Below are 17,319 nucleotides of genomic sequence, written 5' to 3'. Positions count from 1 at the left end.
AGCCATTGTGCTTCTCTTTTGGCTGGCACTAGCCCAACAACATACATTGGAGTATGTTGTGGAAAAATCCAAGGAAATCCGTATCTTGTTTCCTTGATTACTCTTGGGGAAAAGCTTGGTGACAATTAAGATCATTGGAGTATTTTGAGTGCAAAAATGAGTGAGAGTGAAAACACTAAGGGAGTGAATTGAGATTATATTTGTCCTATTTTCTTGTTCACTAACCTTTTTACAGGACCAAACGACAGTCATGGAGCAAGCTCATCCGACCACTGACTACTCATTGATGTTCACCGCCATGAAAAACGAGGTAAAGCGGATTAGTGAGCAACAAATGGCGGAGAGGCACAACCGCTTAGACGAGCTATCCAAGAGCTTCACAAGGGGCTCTCGTTCTCGATCTCGCAACCGAAATAACCATGGCACCAAAGGAGCAAACTATGAGGAGTACTCTCGGCTGGTGAAGATGTGGAAATAGCCGAGAGGCCTAAAAGGGACACGTCTAAGAACGAGCTGAAGGGACGTAAAATTCAAGTCTGCACGTTCCAAGGCAAAATTGACCCTGAGGCTTAGTTGGAATGGGAAGGCCGCATCGAGATGGTCGTCGATTGCTATGAGTTTATCGAGGAACAAAAGGTGAAGGTTGCCACGGTTGAGTTCACCGACTACGCACTAGTTTGGTGGGACCACCAAGTCAGGACTAATCGGAGGCGAAATGGTGAACACAAGGCAATAATGCATAAGCGATTTGTTCCAAGCCACTACAACCGCGATCTCCACTCTCAGTTTCAAACCCTCACTCAAGGCAACATGAGGGTGGAGGACTATTTCAAGGAGATCAAGATGGCCATGATGAGGGCGAACATTCAAGAAGATAGTGAGGCTACCATGGCAAGGTTCCTTAGAGGTCTCAACCCCGACCTTCAAGAAGCCTTGGAGCTCCAACATTACTTGGATATGCATGATCTTCTTGAACTAGCCATCAAGGCTGAGAAGGGGAAGAAATTGAGGCGAGGAGACCGTATCTTCCAAGCTTCCAACTCGCCTTCATGGAAGGGCAACCCACCAAGGAGAATCTCACATGATACAGGAAATGCGACTACACCAAGCCCTTCTAGCCTCACACCTGGAAATTTCTCTAACTGCAATTCCATTTTTACCCCTAACAAGCTTGTTGATGCATCCAGGTCCACTTCTAAGACCCCTCATGAAACTCCTAAAACTAGGAATAGAGATATCAAGGGCTTCAAGTGCCATTGGTTTGGACATATTGACACGAACGGCACCAATCTTGTGATGCGACCCCTACAGAAAGGCTAGGATCTAGAAGGTTAGGACTCACGTTGATGACAAACGAACGCAACGGAATCACCTAAACCCGTTGATCACGTGGCCAACGAACCTAGTATTGTAGAAGACGCCACAATCTGGCGCGGTTCTAGATTGATAAGTCAATGGTATGACAAAGAAATGAATCTAAAATACTCAAGGATGCTTCAATGAAGCTTTGAGAGAATTCTCAAGTGTTTTTATTAATCATCATAAAACTGAATGTAAACAATGACTTAAGGCTATTTGTAGCCGTGACTAAGACCTAGTAAAGCTTGGAAAAACTTGAAGTCCGGCCAGCCCTTGGGCTTCTCTTTTGGCCGGCACTAGCCCAACAACATACATTGGAGTATGTTGTGGAAAAATCCAAGGAAATCCGGGTCTTGTTTCCTTGATTACTCTTGTGGAAAAGCATGGTGACAATTGTTGGATCTTTGCGGCATTTCTCGACTACCCAATCCGACGGGTAAGGAATTTTTGGTAAGATCATTGGAGTATTTTGAGTGGGAAAACGAGGGAGAGTGAAAACACTCAGGGAGTGAAGTGAGATTATATTTGTCCTATTTTCTTGTTCACTAACCTTTTGCAGGACCAAACGACAGTCATGGAGCAAGCTCATCCGACCACTGACTACTCAATGATGTTCACCGCCATGAAAAACGAGCTTAAGCGGATTAGTGTGTAACAAATGGAGGAGAGGCACAACCGCTTTGACGAGCTCTCCAAGGGCTTCACAAGGGGCCCCCATTCTCGATCTCGCAACCGAAGTAACCATGGCACCAAAGGAGCAAACTATGAGGAGTACTCTCGGCAAGTGAAGATGTGGTAAGAGCCTAGAGGCCTAAAAGGGACACGTCTAAGAACGAGCTCAAGGGACTTAAAATTCAAGTCTCTACGTTACGAGGGAAAAGTGACCCTGAGGCTTAGTTGGAATGGGAAGGCCGCATCGAGATGGTCTTCGATTGCTATGAGTTTAGCGAGGAACAAAAGGTGAAGGTTGCCATTGTTGAGTTCACCGACTGCGCACTAGTTTGGTGGGACCAAGTCAGGACTAATTGGAGGCGAAATGGTAAACTCAAGGCACTAATGCATAAGCGGTTTGTTCCAAGCCACTACAACCGCGATCTCCACTCTCAGCTTCAAACCCTCACTCAAGGCAACATGAGTGTGGAGGACTACTCCAAGGAGATCAAGATGGCCATGATGAGGGCGAACATTCAAGATGATAGTGTGGCTACCATGACAAGGTTCCTTAGAGGTCTCAACCCCGTCCTTCAAGAAGCCTTGGAGCTCCAACATTACTTGGACATGCATGATCTTCTTGAACTAGCCATCAAGGCCGAGAGGGGGAAGAAATTGAGGCGAGGAGGCCGTACCTTCTAAGCATCCAACTCTCCTTCATAGAAGGGCAACCCACCAAGGAGAACATCACATGATACTGGAAATGCGACTACACCAAGCCCTTCTAGCCGCACACCTGGTAAAATCTCTAACCGCAATTCCAATTTTACCCCTAATAAGCTTGTTGATGCATCCAGGTCCACTTCTAAGACCACTCATGAAACTCCTAAAACTAGGAGTAGAGATATCAAGGGCTTCAAGTGCCAATGGTTGGACATATTGATACGAACGGCACCAACCTTGTGATGCAACCCGTACAGAAAGGCTAGGATCTAGAAGGTTGGGACTCACGTTGATGACAAACGAACGCAGTGGAATCACCTAAACCCGGTGATCACGCGGCCAACGAACCAGGTATTGTAGAAGACGCCGCAATCTGGCGCGGTCCTAGATTGATAAGTCAATGGTATGCCAAAGAAATGAATCTAAAATACTCAAGGATGCTTCAATGAAGCTTTGAGAGAATTCTCAAGTGTTTTTATTAATCATCATAAAACTGAATGTAAACAATGACTTAAGGCAATTTGCAGCCGTGACTATGACCTTGTAAAGCTTGGAAAAACTTGAAGGAAATCCGGCCAGCCATTGGGCTTCTCTTTTGGCTGGCACTAGCCCAACAACATACATTGGAGTATGTTGTGGAAAAATCCAAGGAAATCCGTATCTTGTTTCCTTGATTACTCTTGGGGAAAAGCTTGGTGACAATTAAGATCATTGGAGTATTTTGAGTGCAAAAATGAGTGAGAGTGAAAACACTAAGGGAGTGAATTGAGATTATATTTGTCCTATTTTCTTGTTCACTAACCTTTTTACAGGACCAAACGACAGTCATGGAGCAAGCTCATCCGACCACTGACTACTCATTGATGTTCACCGCCATGAAAAACGAGGTAAAGCGGATTAGTGAGCAACAAATGGCGGAGAGGCACAACCGCTTAGACGAGCTATCCAAGAGCTTCACAAGGGGCTCTCGTTCTCGATCTCGCAACCGAAATAACCATGGCACCAAAGGAGCAAACTATGAGGAGTACTCTCGGCTGGTGAAGATGTGGAAATAGCCGAGAGGCCTAAAAGGGACACGTCTAAGAACGAGCTGAAGGGACGTAAAATTCAAGTCTGCACGTTCCAAGGCAAAATTGACCCTGAGGCTTAGTTGGAATGGGAAGGCCGCATCGAGATGGTCGTCGATTGCTATGAGTTTATCGAGGAACAAAAGGTGAAGGTTGCCACGGTTGAGTTCACCGACTACGCACTAGTTTGGTGGGACCACCAAGTCAGGACTAATCGGAGGCGAAATGGTGAACACAAGGCAATAATGCATAAGCGATTTGTTCCAAGCCACTACAACCGCGATCTCCACTCTCAGTTTCAAACCCTCACTCAAGGCAACATGAGGGTGGAGGACTATTTCAAGGAGATCAAGATGGCCATGATGAGGGCGAACATTCAAGAAGATAGTGAGGCTACCATGGCAAGGTTCCTTAGAGGTCTCAACCCCGACCTTCAAGAAGCCTTGGAGCTCCAACATTACTTGGATATGCATGATCTTCTTGAACTAGCCATCAAGGCTGAGAAGGGGAAGAAATTGAGGCGAGGAGACCGTATCTTCCAAGCTTCCAACTCGCCTTCATGGAAGGGCAACCCACCAAGGAGAATCTCACATGATACAGGAAATGCGACTACACCAAGCCCTTCTAGCCTCACACCTGGAAATTTCTCTAACTGCAATTCCATTTTTACCCCTAACAAGCTTGTTGATGCATCCAGGTCCACTTCTAAGACCCCTCATGAAACTCCTAAAACTAGGAATAGAGATATCAAGGGCTTCAAGTGCCATTGGTTTGGACATATTGACACGAACGGCACCAATCTTGTGATGCGACCCCTACAGAAAGGCTAGGATCTAGAAGGTTAGGACTCACGTTGATGACAAACGAACGCAACGGAATCACCTAAACCCGTTGATCACGTGGCCAACGAACCTAGTATTGTAGAAGACGCCACAATCTGGCGCGGTTCTAGATTGATAAGTCAATGGTATGACAAAGAAATGAATCTAAAATACTCAAGGATGCTTCAATGAAGCTTTGAGAGAATTCTCAAGTGTTTTTATTAATCATCATAAAACTGAATGTAAACAATGACTTAAGGCTATTTGTAGCCGTGACTAAGACCTAGTAAAGCTTGGAAAAACTTGAAGTCCGGCCAGCCCTTGGGCTTCTCTTTTGGCCGGCACTAGCCCAACAACATACATTGGAGTATGTTGTGGAAAAATCCAAGGAAATCCGGGTCTTGTTTCCTTGATTACTCTTGTGGAAAAGCATGGTGACAATTGTTGGATCTTTGCGGCATTTCTCGACTACCCAATCCGACGGGTAAGGAATTTTTGGTAAGATCATTGGAGTATTTTGAGTGGGAAAACGAGGGAGAGTGAAAACACTCAGGGAGTGAAGTGAGATTATATTTGTCCTATTTTCTTGTTCACTAACCTTTTGCAGGACCAAACGACAGTCATGGAGCAAGCTCATCCGACCACTGACTACTCAATGATGTTCACCGCCATGAAAAACGAGCTTAAGCGGATTAGTGTGTAACAAATGGAGGAGAGGCACAACCGCTTTGACGAGCTCTCCAAGGGCTTCACAAGGGGCCCCCATTCTCGATCTCGCAACCGAAGTAACCATGGCACCAAAGGAGCAAACTATGAGGAGTACTCTCGGCAAGTGAAGATGTGGTAAGAGCCTAGAGGCCTAAAAGGGACACGTCTAAGAACGAGCTCAAGGGACTTAAAATTCAAGTCTCTACGTTACGAGGGAAAAGTGACCCTGAGGCTTAGTTGGAATGGGAAGGCCGCATCGAGATGGTCTTCGATTGCTATGAGTTTAGCGAGGAACAAAAGGTGAAGGTTGCCATTGTTGAGTTCACCGACTGCGCACTAGTTTGGTGGGACCAAGTCAGGACTAATTGGAGGCGAAATGGTAAACTCAAGGCACTAATGCATAAGCGGTTTGTTCCAAGCCACTACAACCGCGATCTCCACTCTCAGCTTCAAACCCTCACTCAAGGCAACATGAGTGTGGAGGACTACTCCAAGGAGATCAAGATGGCCATGATGAGGGCGAACATTCAAGAAGATAGTGTGGCTACCATGACAAGGTTCCTTAGAGGTCTCAACCCCGTCCTTCAAGAAGCCTTGGAGCTCCAACATTACTTGGACATGCATGATCTTCTTGAACTAGCCATCAAGGCCGAGAGGGGGAAGAAATTGAGGCGAGGAGGCCGTACCTTCTAAGCATCCAACTCTCCTTCATAGAAGGGCAACCCACCAAGGAGAACATCACATGATACTGGAAATGCGACTACACCGAGCCCTTCTAGCCGCACACCTGGTAAAATCTCTAACCGCAATTCCAATTTTACCCCTAATAAGCTTGTTGATGCATCCAGGTCCACTTCTAAGACCACTCATGAAACTCCTAAAACTAGGAGTAGAGATATCAAGGGCTTCAAGTGCCAATGGTTGGACATATTGATACGAACGGCACCAACCTTGTGATGCAACCCGTACAGAAAGGCTAGGATCTAGAAGGTTGGGACTCACGTTGATGACAAACGAACGCAGTGGAATCACCTAAACCCGGTGATCACGCGGCCAACGAACCAGGTATTGTAGAAGACGCCGCAATCTGGCGCGGTCCTAGATTGATAAGTCAATGGTATGCCAAAGAAATGAATCTAAAATACTCAAGGATGCTTCAATGAAGCTTTGAGAGAATTCTCAAGTGTTTTTATTAATCATCATAAAACTGAATGTAAACAATGACTTAAGGCAATTTGCAGCCGTGACTATGACCTTGTAAAGCTTGGAAAAACTTGAAGGAAATCCGGCCAGCCATTGGGCTTCTCTTTTGGCTGGCACTAGCCCAACAACATACATTGGAGTATGTTGTGGAAAAATCCAAGGAAATCCGTATCTTGTTTCCTTGATTACTCTTGGGGAAAAGCTTGGTGACAATTAAGATCATTGGAGTATTTTGAGTGCAAAAATGAGTGAGAGTGAAAACACTAAGGGAGTGAATTGAGATTATATTTGTCCTATTTTCTTGTTCACTAACCTTTTTACAGGACCAAACGACAGTCATGGAGCAAGCTCATCCGACCACTGACTACTCATTGATGTTCACCGCCATGAGAAACGAGGTAAAGCGGATTAGTGAGCAACAAATGGCGGAGAGGCACAACCGCTTAGACGAGCTATCCAAGAGCTTCACAAGGGGCTCTCGTTCTCGATCTCGCAACCGAAATAACCATGGCACCAAAGGAGCAAACTATGAGGAGTACTCTCGGCTGGTGAAGATGTGGAAATAGCCGAGAGGCCTAAAAGGGACACGTCTAAGAACGAGCTGAAGGGACGTAAAATTCAAGTCTGCACGTTCCAAGGCAAAATTGACCCTGAGGCTTAGTTGGAATGGGAAGGCCGCATCGAGATGGTCGTCGATTGCTATGAGTTTATCGAGGAACAAAAGGTGAAGGTTGCCACGGTTGAGTTCACCGACTACGCACTAGTTTGGTGGGACCACCAAGTCAGGACTAATCGGAGGCGAAATGGTGAACACAAGGCACTAATGCATAAGCGATTTGTTCCAAGCCACTACAACCGCGATCTCCACTCTCAGTTTCAAACCCTCACTCAAGGCAACATGAGGGTGGAGGACTATTTCAAGGAGATCAAGATGGCCATGATGAGGGCGAACATTCAAGAAGATAGTGAGGCTACCATGGCAAGGTTCCTTAGAGGTCTCAACCCCGACCTTCAAGAAGCCTTGGAGCTCCAACATTACTTGGATATGCATGATCTTCTTGAACTAGCCATCAAGGCTGAGAAGGGGAAGAAATTGAGGCGAGGAGACCGTATCTTCCAAGCTTCCAACTCGCCTTCATGGAAGGGCAACCCACCAAGGAGAATCTCACATGATACAGGAAATGCGACTACACCAAGCCCTTCTAGCCTCACACCTGGAAATTTCTCTAACTGCAATTCCATTTTTACCCCTAACAAGCTTGTTGATGCATCCAGGTCCACTTCTAAGACCCCTCATGAAACTCCTAAAACTAGGAATAGAGATATCAAGGGCTTCAAGTGCCATTGGTTTGGACATATTGACACGAACGGCACCAATCTTGTGATGCGACCCCTACAGAAAGGCTAGGATCTAGAAGGTTAGGACTCACGTTGATGACAAACGAACGCAACGGAATCACCTAAACCCGTTGATCACGTGGCCAACGAACCTAGTATTGTAGAAGACGCCACAATCTGGCGCGGTTCTAGATTGATAAGTCAATGGTATGACAAAGAAATGAATCTAAAATACTCAAGGATGCTTCAATGAAGCTTTGAGAGAATTCTCAAGTGTTTTTATTAATCATCATAAAACTGAATGTAAACAATGACTTAAGGCTATTTGTAGCCGTGACTAAGACCTAGTAAAGCTTGGAAAAACTTGAAGTCCGGCCAGCCCTTGGGCTTCTCTTTTGGCCGGCACTAGCCCAACAACATACATTGGAGTATGTTGTGGAAAAATCCAAGGAAATCCGGGTCTTGTTTCCTTGATTACTCTTGTGGAAAAGCATGGTGACAATTGTTGGATCTTTGCGGCATTTCTCGACTACCCAATCCGACGGGTAAGGAATTTTTGGTAAGATCATTGGAGTATTTTGAGTGGGAAAACGAGGGAGAGTGAAAACACTCAGGGAGTGAAGTGAGATTATATTTGTCCTATTTTCTTGTTCACTAACCTTTTGCAGGACCAAACGACAGTCATGGAGCAAGCTCATCCGACCACTGACTACTCAATGATGTTCACCGCCATGAAAAACGAGCTTAAGCGGATTAGTGTGTAACAAATGGAGGAGAGGCACAACCGCTTTGACGAGCTCTCCAAGGGCTTCACAAGGGGCCCCCATTCTCGATCTCGCAACCGAAGTAACCATGGCACCAAAGGAGCAAACTATGAGGAGTACTCTCGGCAAGTGAAGATGTGGTAAGAGCCTAGAGGCCTAAAAGGGACACGTCTAAGAACGAGCTCAAGGGACTTAAAATTCAAGTCTCTACGTTACGAGGGAAAAGTGACCCTGAGGCTTAGTTGGAATGGGAAGGCCGCATCGAGATGGTCTTCGATTGCTATGAGTTTAGCGAGGAACAAAAGGTGAAGGTTGCCATTGTTGAGTTCACCGACTGCGCACTAGTTTGGTGGGACCAAGTCAGGACTAATTGGAGGCGAAATGGTAAACTCAAGGCACTAATGCATAAGCGGTTTGTTCCAAGCCACTACAACCGCGATGTCCACTCTCAGCTTCAAACCCTCACTCAAGGCAACATGAGTGTGGAGGACTACTCCAAGGAGATCAAGATGGCCATGATGAGGGCGAACATTCAAGAAGATAGTGTGGCTACCATGACAAGGTTCCTTAGAGGTCTCAACCCCGTCCTTCAAGAAGCCTTGGAGCTCCAACATTACTTGGACATGCATGATCTTCTTGAACTAGCCATCAAGGCCGAGAGGGGGAAGAAATTGAGGCGAGGAGGCCGTACCTTCTAAGCATCCAACTCTCCTTCATAGAAGGGCAACCCACCAAGGAGAACATCACATGATACTGGAAATGCGACTACACCGAGCCCTTCTAGCCGCACACCTGGTAAAATCTCTAACCGCAATTCCAATTTTACCCCTAATAAGCTTGTTGATGCATCCAGGTCCACTTCTAAGACCACTCATGAAACTCCTAAAACTAGGAGTAGAGATATCAAGGGCTTCAAGTGCCAATGGTTGGACATATTGATACGAACGGCACCAACCTTGTGATGCAACCCGTACAGAAAGGCTAGGATCTAGAAGGTTGGGACTCACGTTGATGACAAACGAACGCAGTGGAATCACCTAAACCCGGTGATCACGCGGCCAACGAACCAGGTATTGTAGAAGACGCCGCAATCTGGCGCGGTCCTAGATTGATAAGTCAATGGTATGCCAAAGAAATGAATCTAAAATACTCAAGGATGCTTCAATGAAGCTTTGAGAGAATTCTCAAGTGTTTTTATTAATCATCATAAAACTGAATGTAAACAATGACTTAAGGCAATTTGCAGCCGTGACTATGACCTTGTAAAGCTTGGAAAAACTTGAAGGAAATCCGGCCAGCCATTGGGCTTCTCTTTTGGCTGGCACTAGCCCAACAACATACATTGGAGTATGTTGTGGAAAAATCCAAGGAAATCCGTATCTTGTTTCCTTGATTACTCTTGGGGAAAAGCTTGGTGACAATTAAGATCATTGGAGTATTTTGAGTGGAAAAATGAGTGAGAGTGAAAACACTAAGGGAGTGAATTGAGATTATATTTGTCCTATTTTCTTGTTCACTAACCTTTTTACAGGACCAAACGACAGTCATGGAGCAAGCTCATCCGACCACTGACTACTCATTGATGTTCACCGCCATGAGAAACGAGGTAAAGCGGATTAGTGAGCAACAAATGGCGGAGAGGCACAACCGCTTAGACGAGCTATCCAAGAGCTTCACAAGGGGCTCTCGTTCTCGATCTCGCAACCGAAATAACCATGGCACCAAAGGAGCAAACTATGAGGAGTACTCTCGGCTGGTGAAGATGTGGAAATAGCCGAGAGGCCTAAAAGGGACACGTCTAAGAACGAGCTGAAGGGACGTAAAATTCAAGTCTGCACGTTCCAAGGCAAAATTGACCCTGAGGCTTAGTTGGAATGGGAAGGCCGCATCGAGATGGTCGTCGATTGCTATGAGTTTATCGAGGAACAAAAGGTGAAGGTTGCCACGGTTGAGTTCACCGACTACGCACTAGTTTGGTGGGACCACCAAGTCAGGACTAATCGGAGGCGAAATGGTGAACACAAGGCACTAATGCATAAGCGATTTGTTCCAAGCCACTACAACCGCGATCTCCACTCTCAGTTTCAAACCCTCACTCAAGGCAACATGAGGGTGGAGGACTATTTCAAGGAGATCAAGATGGCCATGATGAGGGCGAACATTCAAGAAGATAGTGAGGCTACCATGGCAAGGTTCCTTAGAGGTCTCAACCCCGACCTTCAAGAAGCCTTGGAGCTCCAACATTACTTGGATATGCATGATCTTCTTGAACTAGCCATCAAGGCTGAGAAGGGGAAGAAATTGAGGCGAGGAGACCGTATCTTCCAAGCTTCCAACTCGCCTTCATGGAAGGGCAACCCACCAAGGAGAATCTCACATGATACAGGAAATGCGACTACACCAAGCCCTTCTAGCCTCACACCTGGAAATTTCTCTAACTGCAATTCCATTTTTACCCCTAACAAGCTTGTTGATGCATCCAGGTCCACTTCTAAGACCCCTCATGAAACTCCTAAAACTAGGAATAGAGATATCAAGGGCTTCAAGTGCCATTGGTTTGGACATATTGACACGAACGGCACCAATCTTGTGATGCGACCCCTACAGAAAGGCTAGGATCTAGAAGGTTAGGACTCACGTTGATGACAAACGAACGCAACGGAATCACCTAAACCCGTTGATCACGTGGCCAACGAACCTAGTATTGTAGAAGACGCCACAATCTGGCGCGGTTCTAGACTGATAAGTCAATGGTATGACAAAGAAATGAATCTAAAATACTCAAGGATGCTTCAATGAAGCTTTGAGAGAATTCTCAAGTGTTTTTATTAATCATCATAAAACTGAATGTAAACAATGACTTAAGGCTATTTGTAGCCGTGACTAAGACCTAGTAAAGCTTGGAAAAACTTGAAGTCCGGCCAGCCCTTGGGCTTCTCTTTTGGCCGGCACTAGCCCAACAACATACATTGGAGTATGTTGTGGAAAAATCCAAGGAAATCCGGGTCTTGTTTCCTTGATTACTCTTGTGGAAAAGCATGGTGACAATTGTTGGATCTTTGCGGCATTTCTCGACTACCCAATCCGACGGGTAAGGAATTTTTGGTAAGATCATTGGAGTATTTTGAGTGGGAAAACGAGGGAGAGTGAAAACACTCAGGGAGTGAAGTGAGATTATATTTGTCCTATTTTCTTGTTCACTAACCTTTTGCAGGACCAAACGACAGTCATGGAGCAAGCTCATCCGACCACTGACTACTCAATGATGTTCACCGCCATGAAAAATGAGCTTAAGCGGATTAGTGTGTAACAAATGGAGGAGAGGCACAACCGCTTTGACGAGCTCTCCAAGGGCTTCACAAGGGGCCCCCATTCTCGATCTCGCAACCGAAGTAACCATGGCACCAAAGGAGCAAACTATGAGGAGTACTCTCGGCAAGTGAAGATGTGGTAAGAGCCTAGAGGCCTAAAAGGGACACGTCTAAGAACGAGCTCAAGGGACTTAAAATTCAAGTCTCTACGTTACGAGGGAAAAGTGACCCTGAGGCTTAGTTGGAATGGGAAGGCCGCATCGAGATGGTCTTCGATTGCTATGAGTTTAGCGAGGAACAAAAGGTGAAGGTTGCCATTGTTGAGTTCACCGACTGCGCACTAGTTTGGTGGGACCAAGTCAGGACTAATTGGAGGCGAAATGGTAAACTCAAGGCACTAATGCATAAGCGGTTTGTTCCAAGCCACTACAACCGCGATGTCCACTCTCAGCTTCAAACCCTCACTCAAGGCAACATGAGTGTGGAGGACTACTCCAAGGAGATCAAGATGGCCATGATGAGGGCGAACATTCAAGAAGATAGTGTGGCTACCATGACAAGGTTCCTTAGAGGTCTCAACCCCGTCCTTCAAGAAGCCTTGGAGCTCCAACATTACTTGGACATGCATGATCTTCTTGAACTAGCCATCAAGGCCGAGAGGGGGAAGAAATTGAGGCGAGGAGGCCGTACCTTCTAAGCATCCAACTCTCCTTCATAGAAGGGCAACCCACCAAGGAGAACATCACATGATACTGGAAATGCGACTACACCGAGCCCTTCTAGCCGCACACCTGGTAAAATCTCTAACCGCAATTCCAATTTTACCCCTAATAAGCTTGTTGATGCATCCAGGTCCACTTCTAAGACCACTCATGAAACTCCTAAAACTAGGAGTAGAGATATCAAGGGCTTCAAGTGCCAATGGTTGGACATATTGATACGAACGGCACCAACCTTGTGATGCAACCCGTACAGAAAGGCTAGGATCTAGAAGGTTGGGACTCACGTTGATGACAAACGAACGCAGTGGAATCACCTAAACCCGGTGATCACGCGGCCAACGAACCAGGTATTGTAGAAGACGCCGCAATCTGGCGCGGTCCTAGATTGATAAGTCAATGGTATGCCAAAGAAATGAATCTAAAATACTCAAGGATGCTTCAATGAAGCTTTGAGAGAATTCTCAAGTGTTTTTATTAATCATCATAAAACTGAATGTAAACAATGACTTAAGGCAATTTGCAGCCGTGACTATGACCTTGTAAAGCTTGGAAAAACTTGAAGGAAATCCGGCCAGCCATTTGGCTTCTCTTTTGGCTGGCACTAGCCCAACAACATACATTGGAGTATGTTGTGGAAAAATCCAAGGAAATCCGTATCTTGTTTCCTTGATTACTCTTGGGGAAAAGCTTGGTGACAATTAAGATCATTGGAGTATTTTGAGTGGAAAAATGAGTGAGAGTGAAAACACTAAGGGAGTGAATTGAGATTATATTTGTCCTATTTTCTTGTTCACTAACCTTTTTACAGGACCAAACGACAGTCATGGAGCAAGCTCATCCGACCACTGACTACTCATTGATGTTCACCGCCATGAAAAACGAGGTAAAGCGGATTAGTGAGCAACAAATGGCGGAGAGGCACAACCGCTTAGACGAGCTATCCAAGAGCTTCACAAGGGGCTCTCGTTCTCGATCTCGCAACCGAAATAACCATGGCACCAAAGGAGCAAACTATGAGGAGTACTCTCGGCTGGTGAAGATGTGGAAATAGCCGAGAGGCCTAAAAGGGACACGTCTAAGAACGAGCTGAAGGGACGTAAAATTCAAGTCTGCACGTTCCAAGGCAAAATTGACCCTGAGGCTTAGTTGGAATGGGAAGGCCGCATCGAGATGGTCGTCGATTGCTATGAGTTTATCGAGGAACAAAAGGTGAAGGTTGCCACGGTTGAGTTCACCGACTACGCACTAGTTTGGTGGGACCACCAAGTCAGGACTAATCGGAGGCGAAATGGTGAACACAAGGCACTAATGCATAAGCGATTTGTTCCAAGCCACTACAACCGCGATCTCCACTCTCAGTTTCAAACCCTCACTCAAGGCAACATGAGGGTGGAGGACTATTTCAAGGAGATCAAGATGGCCATGATGAGGGCGAACATTCAAGAAGATAGTGAGGCTACCATGGCAAGGTTCCTTAGAGGTCTCAACCCCGACCTTCAAGAAGCCTTGGAGCTCCAACATTACTTGGATATGCATGATCTTCTTGAACTAGCCATCAAGGCTGAGAAGGGGAAGAAATTGAGGCGAGGAGACCGTATCTTCCAAGCTTCCAACTCGCCTTCATGGAAGGGCAACCCACCAAGGAGAATCTCACATGATACAGGAAATGCGACTACACCAAGCCCTTCTAGCCTCACACCTGGAAATTTCTCTAACTGCAATTCCATTTTTACCCCTAACAAGCTTGTTGATGCATCCAGGTCCACTTCTAAGACCCCTCATGAAACTCCTAAAACTAGGAATAGAGATATCAAGGGCTTCAAGTGCCATTGGTTTGGACATATTGACACGAACGGCACCAATCTTGTGATGCGACCCCTACAGAAAGGCTAGGATCTAGAAGGTTAGGACTCACGTTGATGACAAACGAACGCAACGGAATCACCTAAACCCGTTGATCACGTGGCCAACGAACCTAGTATTGTAGAAGACGCCACAATCTGGCGCGGTTCTAGATTGATAAGTCAATGGTATGACAAAGAAATGAATCTAAAATACTCAAGGATGCTTCAATGAAGCTTTGAGAGAATTCTCAAGTGTTTTTATTAATCATCATAAAACTGAATGTAAACAATGACTTAAGGCTATTTGTAGCCGTGACTAAGACCTAGTAAAGCTTGGAAAAACTTGAAGTCCGGCCAGCCCTTGGGCTTCTCTTTTGGCCGGCACTAGCCCAACAACATACATTGGAGTATGTTGTGGAAAAATCCAAGGAAATCCGGGTCTTGTTTCCTTGATTACTCTTGTGGAAAAGCATGGTGACAATTGTTGGATCTTTGCGGCATTTCTCGACTACCCAATCCGACGGGTAAGGAATTTTTGGTAAGATCATTGGAGTATTTTGAGTGGGAAAACGAGGGAGAGTGAAAACACTCAGGGAGTGAAGTGAGATTATATTTGTCCTATTTTCTTGTTCACTAACCTTTTGCAGGACCAAACGACAGTCATGGAGCAAGCTCATCCGACCACTGACTACTCAATGATGTTCACCGCCATGAAAAACGAGCTTAAGCGGATTAGTGTGTAACAAATGGAGGAGAGGCACAACCGCTTTGACGAGCTCTCCAAGGGCTTCACAAGGGGCCCCCATTCTCGATCTCGCAACCGAAGTAACCATGGCACCAAAGGAGCAAACTATGAGGAGTACTCTCGGCAAGTGAAGATGTGGTAAGAGCCTAGAGGCCTAAAAGGGACACGTCTAAGAACGAGCTCAAGGGACTTAAAATTCAAGTCTCTACGTTACGAGGGAAAAGTGACCCTGAGGCTTAGTTGGAATGGGAAGGCCGCATCGAGATGGTCTTCGATTGCTATGAGTTTAGCGAGGAACAAAAGGTGAAGGTTGCCATTGTTGAGTTCACCGACTGCGCACTAGTTTGGTGGGACCAAGTCAGGACTAATTGGAGGCGAAATGGTAAACTCAAGGCACTAATGCATAAGCGGTTTGTTCCAAGCCACTACAACCGCGATCTCCACTCTCAGCTTCAAACCCTCACTCAAGGCAACATGAGTGTGGAGGACTACTCCAAGGAGATCAAGATGGCCATGATGAGGGCGAACATTCAAGAAGATAGTGTGGCTACCATGACAAGGTTCCTTAGAGGTCTCAACCCCGTCCTTCAAGAAGCCTTGGAGCTCCAACATTACTTGGACATGCATGATCTTCTTGAACTAGCCATCAAGGCCGAGAGGGGGAAGAAATTGAGGCGAGGAGGCCGTACCTTCTAAGCATCCAACTCTCCTTCATAGAAGGGCAACCCACCAAGGAGAACATCACATGATACTGGAAATGCGACTACACCGAGCCCTTCTAGCCGCACACCTGGTAAAATCTCTAACCGCAATTCCAATTTTACCCCTAATAAGCTTGTTGATGCATCCAGGTCCACTTCTAAGACCACTCATGAAACTCCTAAAACTAGGAGTAGAGATATCAAGGGCTTCAAGTGCCAATGGTTGGACATATTGATACGAACGGCACCAACCTTGTGATGCAACCCGTACAGAAAGGCTAGGATCTAGAAGGTTGGGACTCACGTTGATGACAAACGAACGCAGTGGAATCACCTAAACCCGGTGATCACGCGGCCAACGAACCAGGTATTGTAGAAGACGCCGCAATCTGGCGCGGTCCTACATTGATAAGTCAATGGTATGCCAAAGAAATGAATCTAAAATACTCAAGGATGCTTCAATGAAGCTTTGAGAGAATTCTCAAGTGTTTTTATTAATCATCATAAAAGTGAATGTAAACAATGACTTAAGGCAATTTGCAGCCGTGACTATGACCTTGTAAAGCTTGGAAAAACTTGAAGGAAATCCGGCCAGCCATTGGGCTTCTCTTTTGGCTGGCACTAGCCCAACAACATACATTGGAGTATGTTGTGGAAAAATCCAAGGAAACCGTATCTTGTTTCCTTGATTACTCTTGGGGAAAAGCTTGGTGACAATTGTAGGATCTTTGCGGCATTTCTCGACTGCCCAATCCGACGGGTAAGGAATTTTTGGTAAGATCGTTGGAGTATTTTGAGTGGAAAAATGAGTGAGAGTGAAAACACTAAGGGAGTGAATTGAGATTATATTTGTCCTATTTTCTTGTTCACTAACCTTTTACAGGACCAAACGACAGTCATGGAGCAAGCTCATCCGACCACTGACTACTCATTGATGTTCACCGCCATGAAAAACGAGCTAAAGCGGATTAGTGAGCAACAAATGCCGGAGAGGCACAACCGCTTAGACGAGCTATCCAAGAGCTTCACAAGGGGCTCTCGTTCTCGATCTCGCAACCGAAATAACCATGGCACCAAAGGAGCAAACTATGAGGAGTACTCTCGGCTGGTGAAGATGTGGAAATAGCCGAGAGGCCTAAAAGGGACACGTCTAAGAACGAGCTGAAGGGACGTAAAATTCAAGTCTGCACGTTCCAAGGCAAAATTGACCCTGAGGCTTAGTTGGAATGGGAAGGCCGCATCGAGATGGTCGTCGATTGCTATGAGTTTATCGAGGAACAAAAGGTGAAGGTTGCCACGGTTGAGTTCACCGACTACGCACTAGTTTGGTGGGACCACCAAGTCAGGACTAATCGGAGGCGA

Source organism: Coffea arabica, chromosome 3e, assembly GCF_036785885.1.
Source record: "Coffea arabica cultivar ET-39 chromosome 3e, Coffea Arabica ET-39 HiFi, whole genome shotgun sequence".
In the NCBI taxonomy this organism is placed as follows: Eukaryota; Viridiplantae; Streptophyta; class Magnoliopsida; order Gentianales; family Rubiaceae; genus Coffea; species Coffea arabica.
Note: the sequence above shows the minus strand (reverse complement) of the source record.